This window comes from Humulus lupulus, chromosome 6 (assembly GCF_963169125.1).
Source record: "Humulus lupulus chromosome 6, drHumLupu1.1, whole genome shotgun sequence".
In the NCBI taxonomy this organism is placed as follows: Eukaryota; Viridiplantae; Streptophyta; class Magnoliopsida; order Rosales; family Cannabaceae; genus Humulus; species Humulus lupulus.
In genome coordinates this window covers 191,348,323-191,362,630 of record NC_084798.1, presented here as the reverse complement: position 1 = coordinate 191,362,630, position 14,308 = coordinate 191,348,323, and the positions used below count along the sequence as shown (strand labels likewise).

Here is a 14,308-nt window from a genome sequence, read left to right as displayed (position 1 = left end):
TTTCCCAAAGCGAGGGAAATGACATCGATCCTCGCTTTGGGGATGATGTCATGGGGGTGGGACCAGTCGAAGATCTTAATGAAGTCTTACTAGATGAGGACCCGACTAGAGTAATCAAAGTCGAGAAGGAGTTAAAGGTGGAAATTAAAGCACGGTTGGTGGAATTTTTGAAGAAAAACCAAGATGTCTTTGCCTGGTCACATAAAGACATGGTTAGAATTTCTCCATCCGTGATAAGCCATGTCCTCAATATAGACAAGAACTACCCACCAGTGCAACAAAAAAGGAGACTGCTTGACAAAGACCGATCTCAAGCCCTGAAGGAGGAGGTTGAGCGGCTCAAGGAAAACAATTTTATAAGGGATGCCTACTACCCTGATTGGGTATCAAACCCCGTGCTGGTCCCAAAGCCAAACGGGAAGTGGAGAACATGAGTGGACTTCACAAATCTGAACAAGGCCTGCCCCAAAGACTGCTTCCCACTACCCAGAATAGACCAACTGGTCGATGCAATGGCAGGGCATGAAATACTCTCATTCATGGATGCGTATTCTGGGTATAATCAAATAAGTATGCACCCTCCCGGCGAGGAACATACCAGCTTCCGGACAGACAAGGGATTGTACTGTTATAAGGTGATGCCATTCGACTTGAAGAACGCAGGAGCCACCTACCAGTGTTTAGTGAATGGCATGTTCTGAGACTTGATCGGCAAAAATATGGAGGTATACGTTGATGACATGTTGATCAAGTCCAAAGAAGCTACAGGGCATGTTCAAGACTTGGAGGAATGCTTTGCAATACTTAGAAAGTGTAGCATGAAGTTAAACCCTCTCAAGTGCTCGTTTGGAGTTGGGTCTGGTAAGTTTCTCTGATATATAGTCAATTCACATGGAATCGAGGCTAGCCCAAAGAAGATCAAAGCATTGATCGACATGAAGTCACCTACCATAATCAAAGAAGTGCAAAGCTTAATCGGGAGAGTAGCTACCCTTAGTAGGTTCATATTAAAGCTACGGACAAGTGTGTCCCTTTCTTTAACTTACTGAGGGGCAGCAAGAAGATCTAATGAATCGAGGAATATGAGGAAGCTTTCCAATCCCTGAAGGAGCACCTCGCCCAACCTCCCATCCTAGCGAAGCCAATATATGGTGAAGTATTATTCATCTATTTGGCAATCACCAAGCATGCAATCAATGCTGCTTTGGTAAAGGAAGAGAACGGGGTACAACACCATGTATACTATATCAGTAAAAGGCTGGTAGGTGCGGAGTCTAGGTATCCCCCTCTTGAAAAACTAGCCTATTGTTTAGTAATCGCCTATCGAAAGTTACGTCCATATTTCCAAGCTCACTCGATCCGAGTCCTGACCGATCAACCGCTAAGACAGGTTCTCCAGAAACTAGAGCCCTCGGGATGATTACTCAAGTGGGCAGTGGAACTAGGACAATTTGATATTACTTATCATTCGAGGACGGCGATAAAAGTACAAGCATTGGCAGATTTCATAGTCGAAGGCACCAACCTTGAAGACCCTTCCTACCAATCAGAGAATGGAGATATCGAGAAGGAATGAGATACTCCTATATGGAAGCTATATGTTGATGGAGCATCCAATGAGCACAACTTAGGTGCAAGAATCATACTGATCACTTCGGAGAATCATCGAATCCATTGCACTCTTAGATCTGGATTCAACGCTTCAAACAACGAGGCTGAGTATGAGGCATTATTAGCAGGATTACGCTTGTCTCGGGATGTACATGCACAGTCCCTAGAGATATTCAGCGATTCCTAGCTAGTGGTGTAGCAGGTGCTGAGGTAGTATCAAGCCAAGGGACTTAGGATGGTGCAGTACCTGAACAAGGTGAAGGACTCGTTGACACAATTCAAGAGATACTCGAATACACAAGTCCTGAGGGAGCAGAATGTCAATGTAGATGCCTTAGCCAAGCTTGCTAGTGCCAAAGATGCGGACACCTGAATGTCGTTCCCATCGAATTCTTGGCGTAAAGAAGCATAGCCGAGTAGGAGGCAAATTTATTATTTTCGAATTATCTGTATAATAGCCATTGTGCTTCAATGAATGAATGAATTTAATTTCTTAAGTTTTACTTAATTCTTTAAATTTCTTTCAGCAAGGGACTTGTCTTGTAGACCTGTCAATCCCATCGGATCATGTTCGATTCTGGTCCTTGAAGGACTTATCCACCCATAAGATCCAAACAAGAGATTGGTCTGAGGACCTTGTCGCCAAATTATGGATCATGTTCGATCATGGTTCTTGAGGAGCCTATCGACCCATACGATCCACACGAGAGACAGGTCCTAGGACCTTGTCGCCAAAATATGGATCATGTTCGATCTTGGTTCTTGAGGAGCCAATCGACCCATACGATCCAAACGAGAGACAGGTCCTAGGACCTTGTCGCTAAAATATGGATCATGTTCAATCTTGGTTCTTGAAGAGCTTATCGGCCCATACGATCCAAACGAGAGACAAGTACTAGGACTTTGTCGCCAAATTATGGATCATGTTCGATCTTGGTTCTTGAGGAGCCTATCGACCCATACAATCCAAACGAGAGACAGGTCCTAGGACCTTGTCGCCAAATTATGGATCATGTTCGATCTTGGTTCTTAAGGACTCTATCGACCCATACGATCCAAACAAGAGTCAGGTCCTAGGACCTTGTCGCTCAATTTATTGATCGCGTTTGATCCTGGTTCTTGAGGAACCTATTGACCCATACGATCAAAAAAAGAGACTAGTCCAAGGACCAATCGCCATTATTTGACCACGTTCGATCCTGGTTCTTGAGGAACCTATCGACCCATAAGATAAAAAAAAAAGACAGGTCCGAAGACCAGTCACCAACATCGGATCATAATCGAATTTGGTCCTTGAGGGACCGATCGATAATTTGATCTAAGACTCATTACAAGCTCGATTAGCCCATCTATACCCGGTTGGTCCAACTTAGACACTTCTGTCTACAATTGTAACGCCCCCACGCCACTATGGCTGCTTCTTGGAATGACAACTGGCCCTACAAACCAACACGAGTCTTTCCAGCGTGCTTTGTTCTCACTCACACGCTTCCTGGGAAAACTTCCCAGGAGGTTACCCATCTTGAGATTACTCCAGGTCAAGCACACTTAACTTTGGTGTTCTCAAGTGATGGGCTACCGAAAAGAAGATGCATCTTGTTGACATAGGTAGTACCCATCAATCAATTTAAGCCCTCTTCAATTGTGTAGTCTCATACCTACACAGTCTTAGAATCATCACACTTGATCTTCCCCAGGCAGTGTAGGATTGCACAGCTTTACCCGGTCTTTCCCCTTATAGATCACGGGATTCTGACTGTCATAATCACCCCACCTTATGGGCCCAACGTCCTCGTCAGCCACACTTCTGGCTGGGTCAAGGCTCTGATACCAGTTGTAACGCCCCACACCACTATGGTTGCTTCCTAGAATGATGACTGGCCCTACAAACCAACACGAGTCTTTCCAGCGTGCTTTGTCCTCACTCGCACGCTTCTTGGGAAAATTTCCCAAGAGGTCACCCATCTTGAGATTACTCCAGGTCAAGCTTGCTTAACTTTGGTGTTCTCAAGTAATGGGCTACCGAAAAGAAGATGCATCATGTTGGCATAGGTAGTACCTGTTATCCCCAAAATTTGAAAACGATGACGTGGCAATAGAAGTGACAAATGGCAAGGAAAGGCTGGGTAATCTAGCTTAAGAGTGATCTGGTAGACCAGTGAAGATTTTTGACTGACCAGTCAAGTGTCATGACCGACCAGTCATGTGCTTGTCCAACCAATCATGTGCTTGTCCGACCATTCAGGTGCTTGTCCGACCGGTTAGGTGCTTGTCCGACCAGTCAAGTGTTTGGCTGACCAGACATGTGTTTGGTCGACCAGTCACTTGTCTTGGCCGACCAGTGAGGGTGTGGCCGACCGGTGAGGTGTTTTGGCCCTCCAGTTTTCCTTCTGGGTGTGATGTAGACCAGCTAAATAGAACAGTGCTACGCAAAAGATCCTAGTAACAGCTTCAGCTAGAATCGGTCATACCTGCGCGGGAATCTCTCATATTATCCCAAAGAATCGCATATTGTTGTATTTTATATGTTATTATTAATTAAAATATTAAAAGAATAACAGAAAGATCCTAATTATGAGGGAATGCATTTGTACGATCCTGGGCTTATAAATACAAAGCTCATGGCATCAGAGAAAGGATTTTCTTTTATATTCGGATTCTAATTTTCCTAAGAGAGCATTTGTATATTGAGAGAAATATTGTATTCTTTTCATCTGCACTGAAGAAACTCAGTTGACTCAGGTTCATCTGATCTTGAGTGTAGATTCATAATCATAACTCTAAGTGGACTAGGCTATTACCAACACATTGGGGCTAAACCACTATAAAAATTGTCTGTGTCGTATTTTTCTCTTGAAGGTTATTTTTCATTTTGACGTCTACTCGTTGTTGGCCAAAACCGCGGTCAACATTTTGGTGCTTTCATTGAGAGCCTGAAGAGAAAAACAGACAATCATCGTAGTGTTATGGTGCCTAAGAACACCAATGCAGCTTCCAAGAAGCCAGGCTCCTCTAAAGAGCCTGCTAGATCAGAAGGTCCTGACCCTCAAGACCATGAGACTGAGCCTAGAGTCTTGCTCGAGGACGTAACTCCAGAGGTTGAACAACTCCAGGAAGCCATGGGGGATTTCCAGGAGGAAATGGCACAATTCAACGGCCGACAGGAGTCATTGGCTGAAGAAATGGCTAGACAGAAGGCTGCATTTGAGTAGCAAAGACGGGAGATGGACGCTAGGAGCGAAGAGATTAGGCGACGGTAGGAGGAGGCCAATAGGCGACATCGCGAGGCTGCACTCGCTCTGGAGGCAGCTACGCAGTTGGCCTAGGCTAATGCCCAAGCTGCAGCACGAGGAGCAGCCACCCAAGGAGCAAGGACCACAGAAGCTGGTCGAAAAAACACTGACAGACCCAATTCTCAAGGACCAAATAGAAGCGGTAGTAACCCACCTGGTCGGGAAGAAGATGGGATCCGATCGGGTACTGCCTCAACCCAAAGGGGGAAACTCCAGAACCCCCTCAAGGAGCCACCGATCAGAGACTTCCAGATCCGGAAGTCACAAGTTAGGCAGTAAGAAAACTCCACATGAGCAGGAGAAAAATAGAGCTCCTCGAGGTAAAGAAACTTCAAACTTCAAAGACGAGCATGGTTATGATGAAGCTGATAGTCATCACACTGACTAGTCGAAGGAAAAGAATGACAACAACCAGCGAGGAGGAAAAGACCACCTAGTACAGACAGGAAGGCCACCACTGCATCCCAACCAGCAGCGCAGTGGCAAGGAGCATGTCCCACATGGCAGGCCTTCCGAAAAAACTTGGAGCACGGTGTTCGATCGGTTAGGAAGGCATACCTCTCAGAAGGATCTAAGAGATGTCATTGCCGACAGAAGAAGGACCGTCCCGGTCGAAGGGCGAGATCCGAACCGACCTACTAGTCAAGTTGAAATACTTGATGATGGTGCGCCAGATAGGAGCACCCGACCAGGTGGTCCAGAACTTGAGCCCCCAGCAGTGGCCCCAGGCATCCAAGCCCAGCTTGATGCGCTGACGACAGCAGTTCAAGGTCTGTCAAAACTACCTTCTGCAATCGATCCAGTAGACCACAGGAGTGGCAGCCCATTCTGTGCTCGAATTAGAGCAGCCCAGCCACCAGCGAAGTATAAAGCATCGGTACTGCCAGTTTATACATAAAAGAAAGATCCGATAAGGCATGTGGGGAAATTCGAAGACCAAATGGAGCTGCTCGGAGTGAGTGATGACTATCGGTGTAGAGTTTTCCCCACTACATTATCCGACACTGCCCAAGAGTGGTATTGGAAATTTAAGCCAAACTCCATCACTTCTTGGGAAAGTTTCAGGAAAGAGTTTTGCAGACAGTTCAGTGCTGCTCAGACCCCTCCGATTTATGCCAATCACTTGGCGGATATTAAACAAGGGAAAGATGAATCTCTCAAGAAATACATACAAAGGTTCATGAGAGAAGCCAACCGAGCAACTGCGATTGGAGATGAGGGGAAGATGGTGGCCATTTCTTCTGGCATAATCTATTGAAGTCCTTTATGGGACAGTATTCATCGCAACCCAATTTCAACGTTACAACAATTTCTTGACCGGGCGGATAAATATATGAAATTGGATGACACGATTGAGAAGGTAGAGAAAGGCCTGAACAATCCGAGCGGATCAACTGATCCTCCTAAGAATGGTGGAAATGATCAAAGTGGTGGTAAGAAACGTGGAAATAACGGGTCTGATCGCCACAATGAAAAAAAGGCTAAGTCAAGACCAAACGACAAGCCAACCAAGTATGAACCTCAGTTCACCAATTATACCACTCTTTCGGCTAGCTGAGCAGAGATATATCTCGTGAGTCATCAGGAGGTCCCCTACCAGAAACCCCCACCCATCAGGAAGGAGATGAGTAAGAGAGATTTGAATAAGTTCTGTCGTTTCCATGGAGACTATGGTCACAACACGAATGAATGCAATCATCTCAAGGATGAGATAGAGTTTCTCCTCCGATTGGGGAAATTGAAAAAATATCGAGCAAAAAAGACCCAAGGAGAGGGAAGTAACAATAATCCTGGGTTTAAGCGGCATCGGTCTCCACCTTTACAACCCAAGCCTATGGACTTCACTCTAGACACCATATGTGGAGGTCCACATCTGGCTAGGGATAGCAACAAAGCAAGGGAGAGATATGCTCGAACCTTTCGGCATGAGTTGGATGCAGCATCGACGTCCGAGGTCATGACTGTAGAGGAGCGACCTCCGAACAACCCACGATATGAAAGTGAGTCCCTCACTTTCACTGAAGATGATGCACGACACGTGAGATATCCTCATAATGACCCTCTTGTCATGACAGTCCAAATAGCAGACATGAAGGTGAAGAGATGCCTGGTCGACACGGGGAGCTCTGTGAACATCATCTACAAATCATCCTTTGAAAGGATGAAATTATCTATCAATGACTTGAAGCCATGCTCTCAAGTCATTTATGGATTTACCGGAGAAGGGTTGTCACTGGCTGGAACGATCAAGTTACCAGTCACAATAGGGGATGCTCCCAAGCATGAGACAATTATGACAGAGTTTTTGATAGTTGACTGCCCGTCCACCTATAACGTGGTCATTGGTCGACCACTTCTCACAACCTTGCATGCGGTAGTCTCTCTATGGCACCTTTCTATGAAGTTCCCGACCAGTGCAGGCGTAGGCTGCGTCCGAGGAGACCAGAGAAAAGCCAGAGAATGTTATAATCCCTCGGTGGCTAAACCACGAAAGGGGGCTAAAGAAAACAACATTATTGTATGTGCAGATAGAGAGGAGGTAGAGGAGATGGATGTCGACCAAAGTTTTACAGTCGTAGCCGACCAGGAAGGAATGTTTGAAGAGTTTGGCCAAGAAAGCACTCTTGGTTTAAGTGAACAACAAGCCCCATCCGGTGATGAAGTCACCAAATAGGGCGTTGCCCAAAGCGAGGGAATGGATTTTGATCCTCGCTTTGGGGATTATGATAGTGAGGTGGGACCTACGGAAGAGTTAGAGGAGGTTCCAATAGATGAGAATGACCCAACCAGAGGGGTCAAGCTTGGAAAAATGCTGAAGTTAGAAGTAAAAGCACAGCTGGTAGAATTTTTGCGGAGGAATCAAGATGTCTTCGCCTGGTCTCACAAGGATATGGTGGGTATCTCACCAACTGTGATCAGCCACGTGCTCAATGTGGATGAAAGCTATCCAGCAGTGCAGCAGAAGAGAAGGTTTCTTGACAAGGATCGAGCAAAAGCTCTCAAGGAAGAGGTGGAGCGGCTAAAGGAAAACGGGTTTATAAGGGAAGCATATTACCCTGCCTGGGTTTCAAACCCAGTATTAGTGCCCAAGTCCAATGGGAAGTGGAGGACTTGTGTGGACTTTACTAACCTGAACAAAGCATGTCCAAAGGACTGTTTTCCTTTGCCAAGAATAGACCAGTTGGTGGACGCAACCTCTTGTCATGAAACTTTGTCCTTTATGGATGCTTACTCAGGGTATAACCAGATTAGTATGCATCCCCCCGATGAGGAGCATACCAGTTTCCGAATAGACATAAGGCTATACTGTTATAAGGTCATGCCATTTGGCTTGAAGAACGCGGGAGCCACATACCAGCGTTTAGTGAATGGAATGTTCCGTGACTTAATCGGCAAGAACATGAAGGTGTACGTAGAAAATATGCTGGTGAAGTCAAAGGAAGCTGAAGTACATGTACGAGATTTGGAGGAATGCTTTGCAGTACTGAGAAAGTACAGCACGAAGTTGAATCCCCTCAAATGCTCGTTTGGAGTAAGTTCTGGAAAATTTCTTGGGTTTATTGTTAACTCATGAGGAATAGAAGCAAATCCAGAGAAGATAAAGGCGCTCGCAGAAATGAAGTCTCCAGCCAGAATTAAGGATGTGCAAAGCTTGACTGGGCGAATTGCTACTCTAAGCAGGTTCATCTCTAAATCAACGGACAAATGTGTCCCGTTTTTTAACTTTCTTAGAGGAAGTAAGAAGTTTGAATGGACGGAAGAATGTGAGCAAGCTTTTCAAGCCATAAAGGAACACTTGGCTCAACCTCTTGTCCTTTCGAAGCCAGTTGATGGGGAAGACCTCTTTGTTTACCTAGCAGTCACAGAGCATGGTGTTAGTGCTGCTCTAGTGCAAGAAGAAGATAAAGTGCGTCATCCAGTGTACTACGTTAGCAAGCAACTGATAGAAGCAGAGTCTAGGTATCCCGTGATCGAGAAGTTGGCCTATTTCTTGGTACTTGCATCCCACAAATTGCGACCGTATTTCCAGGCACATCCCATTAAAGTGTTTACCGACCAGCCCCTACGTCAAGTCTTACAGAAGCCAGAGTCATCTGGTCGTCTACTTAAATGGGCGGTTGAATTGGGCCAATTCGAAATCAAATACCAACCGAGGTCTGCTATTAAGGGACAGGCTTTGGCGGATTTTATTGCTGAATGTACTGGGATTGTTGATATTCCCGACCAGCAAGAGCGTGTGACTGGGCAGAGAGAGGATCTTCCTACTTGGAAAATTTTTGTTGATGGGTCGTCAAACGAACCTCATTCGGGGGCAGGAATTATATTAGTCACGCCGAAGAAGCACCGAATTCACTGCGCATTAAGATTCAGATTTAACACTTCTAATAATGAGGCGGAATATGAAGCCCTCCTAGCAGGCTTGCGCTTGGCTAGAGATGTTCGTGCCCGGTCGGTTGAAGTAAACAGTGATTCCCAATTGGTGGTCTACCAAGTCTTAAGGGAATATCAAGCTAGGGGCCTACGCATGATGGCGTACTTGAACAAGACCAAGGATCTGCTAGCACAATTTGAAGAGTATACTATTAAGCTGGTACCACGGGAGCAGAACTCTAATGCAGACGCTTTAGCAAAATTAGCTAGTGCAAAAGATGCTGAAACTTTGAATATAGTACCAGTGGAATACTTGGCAGAGCCGAGCATTAATGAACAAGAAGCCATGCCCATCACAATAGTTGACACTTGGATGACACCCATCATTACTTACCTTGAGCAAGGAATCCTCCCAGATAATCGTAATGAAACCAAGAAGATTATGAGGCAAGCTGCTAGGTATATTATGATGGATGGAGTGTTGTATAGGAGAGGGTACTCTTTGCCACTACTAAGGTGCATAGCACCTGACCAGTCAAAAAACTTATTGACTGAAGTGCACGAGGGGAACTGTGGAGATCATGCTGGGGGGCAAAGTCTATCTAAAAAGATTTTGCGGCAAGGATTTTTCTGGCCTACAATGAATGAAGATTCCATGGAGTATGTGAAGAAGTGTGATAAATGCCAGAGATTTTCTAAAGTACCCAGGGCACCTCCGAATGTCTTGAAGCAAATGCAGAGCCCATGGCCTTTTGCAGTATGGGGCATTGATCTGATCAGGAAACTGCCCAAAGGGAAAGGAGGAGTACAGTTTGCAGTAGTTGTTGTGGATTATTTCACCAAGTGGACCGAAGCCAAACCACTAGCAACGATCACCTCGAAGAAAGTGTTAGATTTTGTGGTTAAGAATATAATATGTCGCTATGGTCTGCCCAAGAAGATAGTCACTGACAACGACACTTAGTTCGATAGTGACTTATTTACCGATTTCTGCACTAGGCACGGCATTACGAAAAGTTTCTCCTCGGTAGCTCATCCGCAAGCCAATGGGAAAGCTGAAGCCATAAATAAGACTTTGAAGGATACTCTAAAAAAGCGTCTAGAGCGAGCTAAGGGTGCTTGGGCGGAAGAATTACCAGAAGTCCTTTGGTCATACAGGACTACTGCCCGGACAGCAACTGGTCATACCCCTTTTTCCTTGGCATTTGGGTATGAAGCCATGTTACCTGTCGAAGTAGACCCACCATCTCATCGAACAACCATGTATGACCAGGAGGAGAATCACCAGTTATTAGCTGAATCCTTGGATTTTCTTAAGGAGAGACGAGAAAAAGCAAGCTTGAGAGTTGCTGCCCATCAGCAAAAGGTGGCCCGCTATTTTAATTCCAAAGTTAGAGATTGAAAGTTCCAGGTCGGAGATTTGGTCCTCAGAAAGGTGTTCATCAGAGACTCAGCAGCTGGAGTACTAGGACCAAAACAAGTCTTACCACCTGTCACTTACAAACTTTCTCGATTAAATGGAGAGCTGATCAGGAACTATTGGAATGGCGAGCACTTGAGGAAATATTACCAATAAATACTGCTTACAGAGTAGTAGCTTTGTCTCAAGTGTTTAACTTGTTATTTAAGTTTGTTTATGAACTAGCTATTTGCTAACTAGACATGTTATTTTTGAACAATTTTATTTTGTTTGAGACTCGTAATTAGACACGCTTTGTCATTTTTTTTACGAGTAATAAAAGAGATCACGCGCAGCGCGGTCGAATCTTGCTACAAATTTGGCATATGTGTTGATTATTCTTACATTGGCAGTGTTCAACTGTCAGTACATCTTAAAACAAAAAAGGTTTTCTGGAGGAAAGACCGAGCAGTGTTCAACTGGTCGGTATCCGTCAGATGAATGACCAACTGATAACTCTAGGATTTAGAGTTATTTTCACATCTTTAAACTTAATTTTCAAGCCAAAACAAAAGAGTAATGAGTTGTAAGTAGTGTAATTGTGTCCATTTAGTGTATATTTGTATCAAGGGACTGTGTATCTGTATTATAATATTTTTCTTAGTGATTTATGTAGTTTCGTGTTTATGTTAATCAGGAAAGGAGGCTAAAACAGGTGATTGGGAACTTTGGATCATGAAGAGGAACAATTCTGGAAAGAGCTTGTTGCTGTACTCTTAATGCTGTAGCAAACATACCGTAGCAATTGGCAGAGCCCAGGAAGAAAACGTGACAAATGCCAGTTGGACTTAATGAGACATAAGTGGCGCTGAGGTGGCGAGAATATTGTACAATTAAGTCAGTTGGATGGTGTGGCAAAGGACAGGGGGGCAAAATTGACTTTGACTTGCTAATTAGGGTAAACCAAGTACCCTTAAAGAGGGCCCAGCCGAAATATTGAAGGGGGGGGGGATCATTTTGGAGAATTCTGAATATTTTTCACTAAGCAAAGTACAGAGAGAAGTAGAAAGAAAGAAGAAGAAGGGAGTACGAAATAGGAGAGAAAAAGAAGACAGACGCCTAAGGGGGACTAGAGCTCAACACTCAATTCTCTCTAATCTCTATCTCTCTTTAATTTTGTATTATTTTCTCATCTCAATTTCTGCTCAAACTCCATGGAAATATTCTGTACTGGTTTTATGTTTATAATTTCAGCCATGAACTAACACTCTAAAGATTTGGGTGGTTATGAACCCTTATGTATGAGCTAAATTTCTAAATGCATGGTGAAGTTGTTTATGTCAAAGTTCAATTGAATGTGCTGTAATGTTAATTGAATGTTAATTACTGGCCATATTTAGCATTTATTAAGTTAGATCTAACTTGGAAAAGGGAAGTCTAGCTGAACCCATTCAATTGATGCAAGAGATTCATCTATTTTTAGGTGATTTTTAGTAGTGGAATAGGACTATTTTGCTGCCTTGCATAACCTAAAGATTTGGTGTTTGATGGATTGTTTATAGTCTGTTTTAATACAGGAATGTATGGAGAGAGGTTATAAACAATAGATATTAAGTTTTGGGAAAAACTTACTGGGTTTTACGAAATCTGTTAACTGTGACATAAATTGCTGACCCATTGCTGAGCCATTGCTGTAGCAACTGGAACGTACCGAGGGGAAATAACCACCTAAATCTATTTTTCTCATATCTGAAATCCACCCAGAATTCTTTCATTTTAATCTCTGATTTTTAGTTGAATTAATTTGCTCATTTGCATTTATTTTCATAATTAATTACACAACCTTTCTCTTGATTTGGTTACTGTAGTATAAGCTGTTTTTGGTTGATTTTACATTAATTTAGTTGAAAAGTCCCTGTGGAGACGAACTTTGATACATTATCACTGTATTACTTGTTGTCGATTGTGTATACTTGCGCATATTTTAATCATTAGAAAATTCACAACAAGTTTTTGGCGCCGTTGCCGGGGACTTTAAAATTAAATTCTGTTTTATCAACTATTTTACAGTTTATTTTCATTGTTTTTAATCTTGTTGGTTCGGTTTGTGCAAACTCAGGTACCTACAGTGTATGAACCAGCAAGAGGACAATGAACTTGCTCCTATTGACCCCGAGATCGAACATACTTTCAGAAAAAGGAGAAAGGATCAAAAGGCTAAAAGCCGAGGCACTATGGCTGAACGTGTTGATGATGAGGGGGATGGCCAGCAAGTTACTAATCCCATTGTTTTGGCAGATGACAGAGCTAGAGCAATATGGGAATACGCTGCCCCCATGTTTAATGAGCTAAATCCAGGCATTGTGAGGCCAGAAATACAAGCAGCTCAATTCGAGCTTAAGCCAGTGATGTTTCAAATGCTCCAAACCGTGGGGCAGTTCAGCGGGATGCCAACGGAGGATCCTCATCTCCACCTCCGTTCATTCTTGGAGGTGAGTGATTCCTTTAAGCTTCAAGGAGTGAGTGAAGAAGCATTAAGGCTGAAGCTATTTCCATTCTCATTAAGAGACCGAGCTAGATCATGGCTCAACACTTTGCCTCCCGATTCCGTTACAAATTGGAATGACTTGGCTGAGAAATTTCTGAGAAAATACTTCCCTCCCACCAGAAATGCAAAGTTTAGAAGTGAGATTATGTCATTTCAGCAGCTGGAAGATGAGTCCACTAGTGACGCGTGGGAAAGATTCAAAGAGCTTTTAAGAAAATGTCCACACCACGGTATCCCACACTGTATACAGATGGAGACCTTCTATAATGGCCTCAATGCAGCTTCTAGAATGGTATTGGACGCTTCAGCCAATGGAGCCATTCTTTCCAAGTCTTACAACGAAGCATTTGAAATTTTGGAAAGAATCGCAAGTAATAACTATCAATGGTCAAACACTAGAGCTCCTACAAGTAGGAAGGTGGCGGAAGTTCTTGAAGTAGATGCATTAACGGCTCTAACAGCTCAAATGGCCTCAATGACCAACATCTTGAAGAATATGAGTTTGGGAGGAAGTATTCAGCCAGCTGCTGCCATTCAAAGTGCAGAAGTGTCATGCGTGTATTGTGGGGACGGGCATACTTTTGAGAATTGCCCTTCAAATCCAGCCTCAGTTTGTTATGTGGGAAATTAGAATTTCAACCGCAACAACAACCCATATTCGCACACTTACAATCCAGCATGGAAGAATCATCCTAATCTATCATGGGGGGGTCAAGGAGCAAGTTCAAGCACAGCACCAGCACAAGGAAGACAAGCATATCCACCAGGTTTTTCACAGCAGCCAAGACCTTCACAACATGTTCAAAACTCCCAGCCGAACTCTTTGGAGAATCTAATGAGGGAGTATATGGCTAAGAATGATGCAGTAATACAGAGCCAAGCAGCTTCTCTTCGTAATCTTGAGATGCAGCTCGGCCAGCTAGCCAATGAAATGAAAACTAGGCCGCAAGGATCTTTGCCTAGTGATACAGAAAATCCAAGGAGAGATGGGAAAGAACACTGTAAAGCTATTCAGCTGCAGAATGGTAAAAATCTGGGAAATTCTGAGGAGATACAGGGTAGTGGAAAGCCCACTTCAATCCAAAG

At 43.9% G+C, this 14,308-nt stretch overlaps 1 non-coding gene across 1 annotated transcript; it reads right to left on the bottom strand.

The window, feature by feature from the left end:
• Positions 1-13,349: 13,349 nt before the first annotated feature.
• Positions 13,350-13,456, bottom strand: LOC133787607 (small nucleolar RNA R71). Its single transcript, XR_009872617.1, has one exon. It is a non-coding gene; the product is annotated as a small nucleolar RNA R71 (small nucleolar RNA).
• Between the last annotated feature and the right edge of the window lie 852 nt (positions 13,457-14,308).